Consider the following 12998-nt stretch of genomic DNA (forward strand, 5'->3'; position numbering starts at 1 on the left):
TATGCCGTTAGTCTGAAATTCGCAATTAGCGAGAGCAGAGCAAGCAGTTCCGCGAGAGGCGATTTCGGCTTTACTGCCGGATTAGCAGTCGTTGCGCGTTTTAAGCCCGAGATTCGGTAATTAAGTGCTCGCGCCGCGGCGCGCTCTCGAGTGCCAGTTTGTTTTGATTATGCGCATAACGCGCATTTCGACGCGGGCATTCGCTGGTGTTGCAGAGGAAACAATTTATCGGGCATCGTAAAGGGGAGAATTCGTTCCGATGAGAGAATAAAAAAACCGCCGTCGTCTCCGAGCGCCATATGTCGGATCATCTCGAGTTTCGCGCGATACACAACCCGCCACCGCCTCCGAGGAAGATGTCGCAACGATGCGCACCGAGCCTGTAAAAAGCTTTTAAAAGTGCCTCCTTTTCGGGACGTAAATAAAAATACTTTTGCATCATCGTTATCACATGTCGTGTAAAAGTTAGATTGAAAAACGCGAGAGCCCGCGGTTGCGCAAGTCCGAATAATTTAATTTCGCTGACAAACACACAGCTGATCTCCGTAATGCCGTTTAAACTCCAGCCTCGCGGAACTTGAGCCTCCTCTGCGCTGGCGAGATAACGAACTGCCCGGCTGCGCACATAGCGGCTCGAGCCAACTGCGCAACAAATCGAGCGTCCCATCTAATGAGACCTCGTATACGTTCTTTTTTTCCATCTCCCAGCTACGCCGAGAGGAGAAAATCGTCGTGGCTCGGTTGCATAATCCTCCGGCATATGCAGAAGGGCCACGTTTCTGTGTAGCTGCTACGTGAAAACTTGGAATAAAAGACCGAGCAGCGTTTCCGCGAAAGCTTGATCAAGTGCGTGCGTGTATAAAGACGCTCGGGCGAGCGATGGGGTTGACTATATATCTCTACGCATATAGCACTGATGCTCGAGTTGCCGCTGCAAATGTCATAATTTCCATACGCGCAGTATCTATCAATAGATCCGCCGTTCCGCTCGTGCGGTCGCATTAATAAATTAGAAAGCAAAGTTGCTTTTGAAAAAGAACTGGATTTATAATAATACGACGTGGCGGCGGCGTTATTGTAAGAAAGTCCTATTTTAGTCGGCGTCGGTAAGCCGTGACGTGTATTACTTAATGCGCGCAGTCCGCATGGCAAACAGTGTACGCATAACTTGCGCATATATCGCCGACAATTACGCGGAGCAAAAGTTTCCTGCGCGCAGACTTACACGATCGATTTTTATCATCATTAAATAATGAGCGAAGTCTTGAACTGCACTTGCGTAAGAATAATATATGCATTAAGCGAAAATCGATCTAATCTCAGCGCGCCGGCTTTTTTAAAATCACACCGCGCGGGAAAAATGTAATGCGAGTCTAAAAGCGCCATTACGTACCACGGTCTAATAATAAAGAAAATCGCACATGCGATCGGCGGGAGTGTATGGTGCGTAGAATACGCTCGAGCTTCCGCATGCGCCGTCATCGGCCGGTATAGCTACGCAAGCTCGTAAACGACGACTTGATAAGCTCTCTTATTTAAGCGATTAGCATGCAGGATACGATACATGCCCCGCGCAATTACGAGCCGTGCTCGTGCGTATTGAACTTAATGAAGGCGCGGGTACGAAGTATGCGTGGTCAGCGGTGAAAGCAACTCCCGTGGTGCTCCAATTATAACGCCGGTGTCAGTAGGTCCGCGCTCGCGGGACTTCTTCTCGCTCTTACGCTGTGATTACCTTGCTCTCTCGCAATGAGGCATAAATCTATGATATTTAATTCAGATATAAATCTCCGATCCGACGACGCGGTGTAAATATTTATCACTCGAGTATGATTAGTATACGGACGATAATGCACTCACGCGCGCGCATGTGATGAATTTTCGCGCAGACTCGTTACGGGCGTGTGTAAGAGAAAAACAGCGAAATTTACTCGCGCGCGCGACTTCTCTCGAAGCCGAGAGAGATCTGCATACGTCGCCTCCCGCGCGCATAATGATCGGCATCGCGCACCGAGCTGCTCGAAATATAATAATGGAGGCGCGCATTAGCATCGCCTCGGCGACTCGCGCACACATACGCGTGCGAGGCATCTCCATAAAAACGACGACGACGACGGCGCGGATCGAACGTCGCGTGGGCGCTCGCGCGGCATAAATATGTAATTTTTAATTAATTTAGCCGCGGCTGCTGCTGCAGCATGCAAGATGCTCTCGAGCCTCGTGTGCATTATTATTCCGCGGTTGTGTGTGTGTTTGCGCGCGGCTCTCGTTGATTAATCACGAGGACGGTGGCGGCGGGCAGCGCACGGCTCTTTATACTCGTCATTCGTTGTTGTCGGCCGCAGCTCTCGTACGCTCGTCGCAGTCGTGCGTTTCGTGACCAAAGTCCACCGGGACGGCAGACGACTGTTTACTTATTTATTTATCGCCGCGCGCAGTCGTACGTCCAATTTCGTGCAGCCGGATGTGTGCACCTATATGCCTGTGCAGTGGGCTCTCCGCGGCGGCGACTTCGGGGACACGAGGCGGCGGATGATGGGATAATGCGACCAAAACTGCACAATGGGAGTAATGAATCGTTCGGAGACACCGCGGACGCGATTGATTAATTTAACGGTGCAGCAAAAGCGGCGCAGTTTCTGCGCGGAGATCAAGATAAACCGACCGCAGCGCGGAAAACAATCATTCTAATGCACGATTCCTTTTCCGATGCCGGGACTCGAGCGGTCGCTTCGGACTCGGCTGTGTATTATTAATATTAGCGCTAATTTAATTAGGCTTCGAAACATGGTTGTGTCTATGCCCGCGAGCGAAAAGGGGGAGGGGGCCACGGCTTTACGGGCCATTAGATAATGCTACACGGGCGAAGTAAGTTATTACGCTATTTGCACGCGTCGATCTCTCGCGAGTCGGATTTTTAAACGGCGCGAATTGCATCACGCCCGTGCGTTTGCAGCGGCAGCGGCGGCCCAAATATGAAGTCGTTCGAGCGTCCAATTTAAATGATTCCGTCGTATTTCATGGTTTTACGGGTCTGCGCGGGAATTTACGATCGAACGGAAACATCGCAAAGCGGTCGATAATTTTAATCGAAAGTCGAAACAAACGCTCGGCTATCGCGAATCGAGAGGGGGCGGACGAAAATCCCCCGACAAATAACAGGAGCACAGAGCTCGCCGTAGGAGAGTCTGATGTGATTAGATCTCGGGGCCGAATTTTCTGCTTCTTCTTCCCCGGCGAGCATCGTCTAATCCTTTCGAAACTCAATCGCCTTCACGGCTCCCCACCCAAATCGTACGGGTGCGTGTGTCTGCATACCTGTAACGGGTCCGATGGCCGTCCGTCTTTTTTTCGGGCGGGTCGGCGATCATCTCCGCGCGCTCGAATTTTCCACGGCCGCGGCGTATAATTACGGTAGCTGTGTGTGGGATTTTTTACCGTCTCTTTTTTGCCCGAGGTTTTCTATGCCGATCACGGCATAGAAAAAAAGGCTCATACCGGTTTTTCGAATTGATTACATTATATACAAAGTGAAATTATTAATTGATTTAATTAGTTTACGGCGAGGCTGCGATAAATTACGCGAGCGGCGAGTCTTCTGCGAAGCAAAAAACCATACGTTGCCGCGCGGCTGACCCCGTCAAAGAAGGAGGAGGAGGAGAAGAAGCAGCAATGTATCCAGAAAAATAGTCAAGAGATAGAGATCCATAAAGCTCGTGGCTCGCTCGCCGGTCCAATAAATATTCGAGAATTTATCGACGGCGGTGGCGGCGGTTCGGTGGGAATCAAAGGCGTTTTCGGGTGTCATCGCGCGCCGGCAAAAGTCCACGCCTTCAAAGAGCCGGGCCAGGTAGGACCCGCTGCATCGCGTCCGACTGAATTCCAATCAACGAGTTTTTGCTACGCTCTCTCTCTCTCTCTCTCTCTCTCTCTCTCTCTCTCTCTCTCTCTCTCTCTCTCTCTCTCTCCGCCGCATTTATGACCGCGACTATAGGTTCCGCGCTCGATTTCCGAATCTTTATCGCTTCTCGGCCGCCGCAGCAGATGCGCCTTTATCTTGTCGGGCGGCGCGAGAAATTTATTTCGCCGGCATCGCGGGTATATTTCTTCATTTGTGGGAACCGACCGGCTCGTCTTTATCTACGCGCATCAGGCATTGAAAGGGGCTAAGCGCGTACATTGTTTCTCTTTCGAATGTTAGCCAGGAAACCGACGAACTTTCCGAATAAGTGGCGCCTCCGTATTTTGACTGTATATTTCTAGATTAGTGCCGGTCGCGACACGCGCGCGTTGCGAAACCGGTTGAACTGTCGCTGAATTCTGGCATTGACGCATAGAGCGCTGCGCGCGGAGCCGAGAAACCGGGAACACTAGCCTTGAAAATATGGAGCGGAATTATAAACCCGATCCTAAACAAGTTCCAGCCACGCACGGCGCCGCGGCTGTAGACCGATTAGCAGCCGATTAATTAGCATAATCGACGCCGGATTTTCATCGAGTCGTCAGCTCCGCTGCGCAGCTGGAAAAAAAGAAGCCACTTCGGCCCGAGTAAAAGAACAAGTTCAGTGGGGCGATCTCGTTATGGCGCGCGATACACGAGCCGATCATATTTATTCGATACAGCCCGTAAACCGCGCGCCGTCCTCACTTAGTGGTATTTGCTTTTCGAAATTATTGTTTATACCGCGCCGCTGCGAGACCTTCACCTACAATATACCGCTCGCGTCGGCTGCGGCAGCTCGTATAATGCAGCGCGACCCATAACTCGAAACTATTTTGCATAGTCACTTAATTAAGATTATAGCGCCGTGCGCGAGGATATAAACAAGCTCGGCGCAACTGAAGCGAATCTAAAATCAAGCCCAGTTCAATCAGCCGTTGAAATCGGCTCTTAAGTGAAATTTTAAGTGCAGCGCTGAATTATCGCGAGCTGCGCATTCTGTTGTTTCATCCCATCATCACATTTCATCTCGGCGCTCGCTGGCACTCAATTTTCTCCATCGCATTTTCTCTCGCGCCGGCTACATTCCTGCGCGCGAGATGATTCGCACCGCGCGCGGAAAAGACGAGTAGTAATAAAATTTCGTCTTCGATTTCCGATCAATATCCTCGTTGTTCTTTTGGCCTCCCAACGACGCGAGTATCCGAGTATCTCGTTACTCGCACGGCGAGGGATAAAATTTTAATGCCTCCCACTTGGCCCTGGATGAACGGTTTAATTACACGCGCCAGCACTCGTCCGTGCTTTTTCGCCGCGGCTGTGGCTCCGTTTCCGATTCCCCAGGTCGACGTCGTAATTGAAATTAATAACGTCGAAACGCAACGTATCTATAAGCCCGGCAGAATAGCGCGCACGGCGCCTCAGCAAACGCTGAAATTATTGCCGTAGAGACTCACTTTGCGCATTGCGAAAAGCTGCAGCTCGAGCGAGCGAGAGAGAGACTGGAAGTGTGTATATTCCCGTCGGACCGGTCCGGCGAGAACACTTCTTTCAGCGCGCGGATCTCTCCCTCCTCCGCGCAGTATGCACACATGCGCGCACTATAATGCGGAGCTGCTCGCGAGATTCGCTGCGCTTGATTAACGGAATCGCGCACTGTACAAGAATGATCTCGTTGTGGCGGATTTGATTTGTCGCCCGCGCGTAATCAGCACCGCGAATCGGCCGAATTCATTTCGGCGATAATTCAACCGTCCGTTCATCTCGCGGCTCGATTTTCGCCTAATTAGCGAACGGGACTCGTCGCGCACTTTTCATGCAATTCGGGACGAGGCGAATCGGGAGGGGGAGATCGATGTTCAACAGCGGAATTAACGAGAGAGAGATAGATAAAAATGCGATTCAAAATGATTATAAACGCATCACTCAGCCTCCCTGCCCCCCTCCCTTTCTCTGCTCACTCCGAGCCGGGTCGCCAGGCTGCTCGCGGGAAGGCAGAGAGATGAGATGGTAATCTCGATGATTTGTTATGCCATTGTTGACGCCTAATGAGGAGGCCACTCACCAGCGCTATACACACACACACACACACACGTACGCGTTTCTGCATCGCAAAACTATGTGTATCGCGTATATGCGCATGCGCGCGTGGGTGCAAGTGCGTTTAGATGCGAGCCGCGATTCCGAGCCGTCTTCCGCGAGTGCATTATGCGCACCTATGTCTGTGTGCACTGTGTATATATTTATACGCGGCTGAGGGAGAGGGAGAGATACCCGAGGACATTCGTCGCGCGAGCGGTCAATTTATGTATACCGCGCGCCGCGCGAGAGCTGCATTTCATTGAATATTTATGCAATATATTTATATTCGCAGTGCTCGCGAAAATTATAAGTAGCGGGCTTGGATATGCGATACGCCGGCGTTTAAGCGCTGCGCTAAAGGCGCTGCCTCAGAACTGAATTCATGCAGATTTATGCACGCTGCTTGATGATGATGATGATGATTCCGCTTTGGACGCCGGGAAAAAATTAATTTCGAAATTGCGAAAGATGTAATAATTAGAATTATGCTAATCGGCGAGCGCAAGCCGCACTAATTCAATTACCGCGATAAACGCCGCCGCTGGAAATTTGTCGTTCGTTTATTACGCCGTTTTTCGACCTCTTCATATTCAATTGTACAATGTATCGACGACGATCGGGAGCTTAACGCGGCTTTCGAAAGGAGAGTCATCGCGCGTGAAAATAATAACTCTCTCGTTATATGAATCAGCTAAATGATTCATAAAATGCGCGAGTTTCAATCGCGCCCGAGTGAGCCGGATGTTTCTACTTGTAAACACGGCGCGGCTAGGATTTTCCTCTCGAGATATAGCCGAGTGCTCCGCAGACGCGCGACAGTCCACAAATAACCGCGTCCCGTGTAAACTCAATTTTTACAAGTGAGAAGCAATAAAAACCGGATTAGCCGGAGCGAATCCTCGAGAGCGAGGCACGCACAACAAACAAGACGCAAGCTCGCGCGTCCGTGAGTTTAAATCCGCTATAAGCGCGCGAAACTTCCAAAGCCTCTGCGCCGCGAGCGAATAAATTCCCCGGCGATCCTCGCGGAGAAAAATCGCAGAGCAAATTGCGGCGTCTCGGGGGCGGTGTGTGGGAGGAAAGTCGCGCGGCGAGAGGGTTTGTTTTGGTCGTCGCTCGGCGGCGCGCGACGAGTTCGCAGAAGCGGCCCCGCCGCGCCGGCTGTTATCGGAAAAGCTCGCGCTCTTGGACTAAATACGTCTTCGCAAAAGGAGCAGCGCGCCGCGGACTCGAAAAGAGCGAGGGCTGGCTGCGCTGCCAAAAATGTGCCAGCGCGAACAAGAGATATGTAAGTACCAATTTAACCGAGGCTTTTAGAGTAATTCGCCGGACCTCAAACACCTCCGCTGCTGCTGCTACTGCTGCACCTTCGCTTTCTCTAGCCTTTTTACGCGACGCGGCGGTAGCTCTCTCTCTCTCTCTCTCTCTCTCTCTCGACGAGGCTTTTACGGCGGTGATTGCGAATTTTTCGGTGTTTGCAGAGAGTTCGCCAGACCTTGAAGCCGCTTTTTCCGTATTAATCATTGCCTCGTTTTATTGTCGAGCGCTGATTTGTTCTCATGGAATGTCCCAGACACAGCAACAGCCGGAAAACGGAAATCGATAACCCGAGAACCTTAGAATATTCACGACAACCGCAGAAAGCGCGTAATAAGGGACGGCGGCCCGCGATCTCGTTAACTGCACACGACCGAGTGAAAAAGCACTTTCGGCGACCTATTAAATTAGCACGCGCCGCCGTCTCGGAACCCTTCGGTCCTCTCTCTCTCTCTCTCTCTCTCTCCTTCTCTGCACCTGTTGCACCTGCTGCAGGTTGCGCACGTACGTACACGCGCGGTACACACAGCTGCAGCGCCGGTTTTCGCAAAATTAACGTTCCATTAGTTTATCGGCTCTTTGCAACAACGCGCAATCGGCCGTATGATTTACGAAACGGGCTGATATTGACATTAAACGCAACGAATAAACCGAGCCGTTGGTTTTCGAGGTCGTAAGGACCCTGCGCGCTCGCTTACAAAATTCGCGATACGTATTTATCGCTCTTGCGAAAGCCGCGTATACGCACACGCGTTATCCTATGCGAATAAACAGCCGGCTCGCGCGCGATCGGCTTGCAAAATAGCGATATTTTATTGTAATTAACTCATTCGTCGTAATTAAAAAGGATCGTTCTCGAAAGTCAACAGTAGCTCCATAGCTCATACACAACTGCGGCAGGAGCGCGCGCGTGACCAGTTTTATCCAGCGCAGCGAAAAGTGGTGCACCTTAACCTCCATAAACCGCTTCTCACTTGTCTATTTCGCGCATTGCGAAAGCCCCCGCGCATACGCGTGCTCTCGCGGGGGGCAGCGAATAACGCGATAACAAAGGGGCTCTGCCCCCGCATAGCGCGCTGTCGTCGATTTCAAAAGAGTGATTTACAAGCTCTTTATTAGAGTGGAAATCCCGATTAAATTGCGCCGCGGCGAGAAAATGATTAGTTCGTCGCGCGCGCGAAACTCGCTCGGGCCGGTCTCTCTCTCTCTCTCTCTCTCTCTCTCTCACTGCGGCCATAATGCGCGCACGTACATAATGCGTCGTTACGTCGATTGCAGGGAGAGGCTGCGCTCGCTATAAATTAGCGCTATCGGCCTGTTTACATTGCCTTCTTGTTGCGCGTCCAATCGACGCTGGAGAGCCGAAACTCGCGCGCGCGAGGAGCGATGAACTGATCGTCACAACTGCTTTAATTGAAAAAACAAGCTGAATAATGCAAGGTGCAGTGGAGATATTCATTATTTACGAAACGGACAATGTGTATTATTATTGGACATCGAGCTTGTCCGAGCACGGGCTTACGCCGGCGCTACACCGACGGACGATCAATCAATCTTATTGCCAATCGATCAGCTCCCCGGAGACCAGTTGCTCGCTGTTGACCAACGTCAAGATACACGCGGCTCTGACCATCGAAAAGCCTAAAACGGAACGCTCGTAAATAAAGAATACACTCGCGAATTTTTCTCCAAACTGCGCAACGGCTGGAAAAGAAGCCAAACTTGTAAATCCGACGCTCGGAGTACACTCCTGTCTCTCCGTACTGCGAGCGCGCATGCAACGAATGGCCCTCGAGTTGGCTCATCGGCGCGAGATCACGACGGCGAGGACTATGCAGTACGCAGCGACGACAAATATTCGAGACTCGCGCAGCCTCGGCTCTTAATCGGCTAGGTAAGTGGGTCACACATGCAAAGGCCCCGGACTTGGGCTCGCTCATGCAGGACGCCGAGAAGCTGTACGTACACGTCTATAGCGCATGGCTTTCGCAAGCCGCATGCGCGCGCGCGTGTGTGTGACTAAGAGACGCGATTTTTCAGCGGGAAACTAGTTGGACCGTTGCGACACGCGCGAGAGAGCGAGAGAGAAAAACACCCACACTTCGATTAGATTAGAGGCGCGAGTGGTGCCGTTCAAAGTTCAGCTCGATCTTCGTACACGTGCGAACGTTCGTTTTTTTCCAAACGCCACCGACGAGGCTGGATATCTCAGATGCGCCGATGAGATTGCCGGCTTCAATAAGTTTTTGTTTATTGTATTTCGCTTTCGGAGAAGCCCGCGCTTGGTTGCGAAAACCGCGAAGGATTTCCACGAACTTTCACCCGCGAGTATCGCGGCGCGCCGTGTTGTTCGCTTCGGCGATGCTTTTCTCGCGGCGCGGGAAAACTTTGCTCGAGCGAGCTTCTGACGAATTAAAAGCGAGGCAAGCGGCGCGTAAAATATACAGGCGCGCGCTGAAAAAACTGGCCGGTAAATTAAAACATTAAGTAATGAGCGACTAAACGCGCGCGGCCTCTCGCTCGAGAACTTGGCTCGAGCGATCATTCTTATGTCCAGTAATTAATTATTTTGCCCCGGCAAAGTTTCCCGAACGAGCTCGAATAAAAGTTCGTTAATTTGTAGAAAGTAACTGCGAGAGAAAGAAGAGAGGTGTATCGATAATTTTTTCAGCGAGAGGCCACTCGAAACTTGCAGCGCGCTCATTTTTTCCTTCCACTGTAATCGCCGCCCTTTACGACTCGTAAACTCGCGGAATTTACGGATGGACTGGATCAAAACCGGGGGTTCGACGATTACACCTGTACGTGTATGCGCCCCGCGGCTCTCGATTTAATCACCCAATTTCGCGAGGACGTCCCTTTGCGGGACGCGGATAGCTGCGAACGTTAATAATTTTATTGAGACGTCAGTCCCGCGGCGCGTCTAAACAAATTACGGAAGTCCGGAGCTTCTGCCTCGCGCGCCAAGTGCCACTTAAGCAGCTTTATGGTGTTTCTTCTTCGAGTGTGCTGCAGCCGCTCGTCTTTTTCCTCCTCTGCCTGCGCTTCGCTGCAGCCTTTATCGATGCGAGTCGTTTCGCGCTAATTTTATTCCGCGCGGTAATCATAAGCGTGTACAGAGAAAATTTCTCGCCGCCATCCGTTTGGAGAAATTCAAATTTCGAGTCGAGTCGATTTTCATACAATTTGCTCTCGTTTGTTCCCATGCAGCATCCAGGCGCGGGCGGGCGCGGGATTTAAATCAGCAGACACATTGTACGAAGATTTATGTATTGTGCGATATTCATTCCTCTGTCGCTCGCGCGAAATCCGTATAATTTTTAAGGAGAACGACTCCCCGCTCGATTTAATTATGGCGCGGAATCAGCATTTATTCATGAGCCCACCGCGAGAGTTTTCGCGGACTCATATTCGCGCCGAATGCAAATGTCGCGCCGACGCTCGCGTGTACGTGTCTGTGTACATGCGCGATCACGTGACAATCGGCTCCCGCACGATGAATTATAATTGCAATATTCGCGGCAATTCAGCAAAGATCTCGCTTACATAATGGAAGGAGCTAGAGGTAGCGCATGTGGCTGCAGAGCTTCTGCGAAAGGCGCCCATTGTTTTAGCTCGAAAGGTGGCATATTAAATTGAATGTTTGTTCAATCGACGAGCAATATTTCGCCGCCGTTGGCGCAACGTACGATATTTAATTATAACCGCGACTGTTATTTTTTTTTTCAGCTGGCATCGGCCGTATTTCGCGAGACAATGAAAGAATCTTGATAATATCGAGTCGAGGGGGAGAATGTCGAAAGAGCGTATCGATACACCGAGGGGAAAACGGTAAGGTTAAAGATTTTTTTTTCAATTTTTCAGCAAATACTCCCGACTCGAATTTTAAAGATACATCTGCGTGCCTGGCAGTATTCTCTTTGCTCGTAAAGCGCAGCAACGGCCGACTCGTCCGATCCATAATTCAGCTTGAAATTCGTTTCTTTTCGATACGGCAAAGGTCAGCCTATAAAAAGACCATTACGCTGTTTTACGAGAGCGAGCCATTAGCCTGTCATCGCGCGAGCCGCACGATCGCTCATTTCGCGAGCTGGAACTGCATTACATCCGTGCACGCAGCGTCAGCGAGTTTTACGCCGTTGCACAATGGAGCACGCACTGGACCACGTCCGGGTCGTGAATCAGGAGATGCCTGCGTTTATGCGAGCCTTGTTTCGTCCTGCGTGTAAGAGGTAGTCCTAGTACTGCTGCCAGAGCTTCTGACGCCTTGATTTATTTCAGCGCGAGATTGAGTTGGTTCTGGGCTAATAAAGCGAGATACTTCTCATCGCCCTGCGTCTCTGCATCGGATTTATGAACTTTCTTTCAATTCTGAATGGTAAATTATTAACAAAGTTTCTAAAAATGCACCAGATGATTATTCTCTACATAGCAGTTATAGCATGAGCCGTCCAAACGGAGCAGGCCTGACAAGGTAGTTCGGCAGTGGCACACCTCTATATCAACGCTCGGCGCGAAGATATCGATGAGGGGAGCAAAGAAAAGCGGCTATGCGCCACCTATAAGCCAGCCGTGAGACTAGAGAGCGTTTTGCTTTACGGCTACCACCGTTGAGAAGCCCAACGAGAGCAAGAATATGGCCAGTCAATCAGCGCTCGCGCTAAACTTTGGCCTGTTGTTGCATTCTTGCCACTGCGGATGGCCGCGCTTATACGTACGCAGTTGTATACACACTCGCGCCAAGGGGAGGAGGCGAAATACTGCCGACTGCGCGCTTTCACGCGCTAGGAACGGAAATTATTTGCCTATTCTTCACCGCGTGCCGCGCAAAATTATTTGACCGCTGAAACTTTAAGACTGCTGCCGTCCGACTGTGTCTATTGGCCTTACCTGCGTGAGAGGGGAATCCGTTTTACAGTGTTGAAGGGTTAACGCCGCGCCGAGAGCCTATGTATATTTTAACCTCTCGCTCGAGGTCCCGAGAGCTTTTTGGCGGAAAAATCGCCGGTTTTACGCGCGCGTATTTCACGACCCTCTCTCTCTCTCTCTCTCTCTCGATTATTATTTATACTCTCGCTGGCGGTTAACGAATTCACACACGGGCCGCGGCTGAGTGAAATAGAAGGCGTCCGAAGCTATTTAATTAGCCACGTACGGACGCGGACAGATAAGGATAATTGACGAATCTATATTTACTCCTTAATCTGCGGGAACATGAATAATCCATTTAATATGTTCGGCGCTTATCCGGAGCTGTCAGCTTTATCATCTGCATCGAAATCGGCGAGTAAACGCTCGCGGGATATCGTTATTCTCTAATTTTACTACTGTGCGGCAAACTGCGCGCGCACAATTAGCAAATTTCATAACGCGAGAAAAAAGCGGCCGGAGCGCGATAAAGCAGAAGTAAACACACGAAGCGAGGCGATCGGCCAATTCCTCTCGCACTCCGACGCGCGCTTTACATAATAAACAAGGCGAATTTTATGCAGCGCGCGAGTAAAACCTGAGTAATATTGATAGACGCCGCAGAGCTGGCTTTATCGCGCGGCAGTTGGAGCGTGCGCAGACACTGCAGCTGTTATACGATCGTTGCACAAGCCGCGCGCGCGCGTGAGAGAGAGAGAGAGAGAGAGAGAGAGCGAGAGCGAGTTTTATC

General features: G+C 50.9%; 2 protein-coding genes across 5 annotated transcripts in view; one reads left to right on the forward strand and one right to left on the reverse strand.

Annotated features, from left to right (window-relative positions):
• Positions 1-12998, reverse strand: part of LOC100123314 (serine/threonine-protein kinase MARK2-like) — a 366766-nt gene that overhangs the window by 320560 nt on the left and 33208 nt on the right. The gene's annotated exons all lie outside the window — the stretch shown is intronic.
• The window catches only part of LOC100680401, a 221883-nt gene that overhangs the window by 31866 nt on the left and 177019 nt on the right, over positions 1-12998 (forward strand). Inside the window, exon 2 of one of the 3 annotated variants that reach the window (XM_032599896.1) lies at positions 11069-11170. The exons of the other annotated variants lie outside the window; for them this stretch is intronic. The gene's annotated coding sequence lies outside the window, so the exon portion shown is untranslated. The remainder of the gene's footprint in view (positions 1-11068; positions 11171-12998) is intronic. 3 annotated transcript variants of the gene reach the window in all.

This window comes from Nasonia vitripennis, chromosome 4 (genome assembly GCF_009193385.2).
Source record: "Nasonia vitripennis strain AsymCx chromosome 4, Nvit_psr_1.1, whole genome shotgun sequence".
NCBI classification, from domain to species: Eukaryota; Metazoa; Arthropoda; class Insecta; order Hymenoptera; family Pteromalidae; genus Nasonia; species Nasonia vitripennis.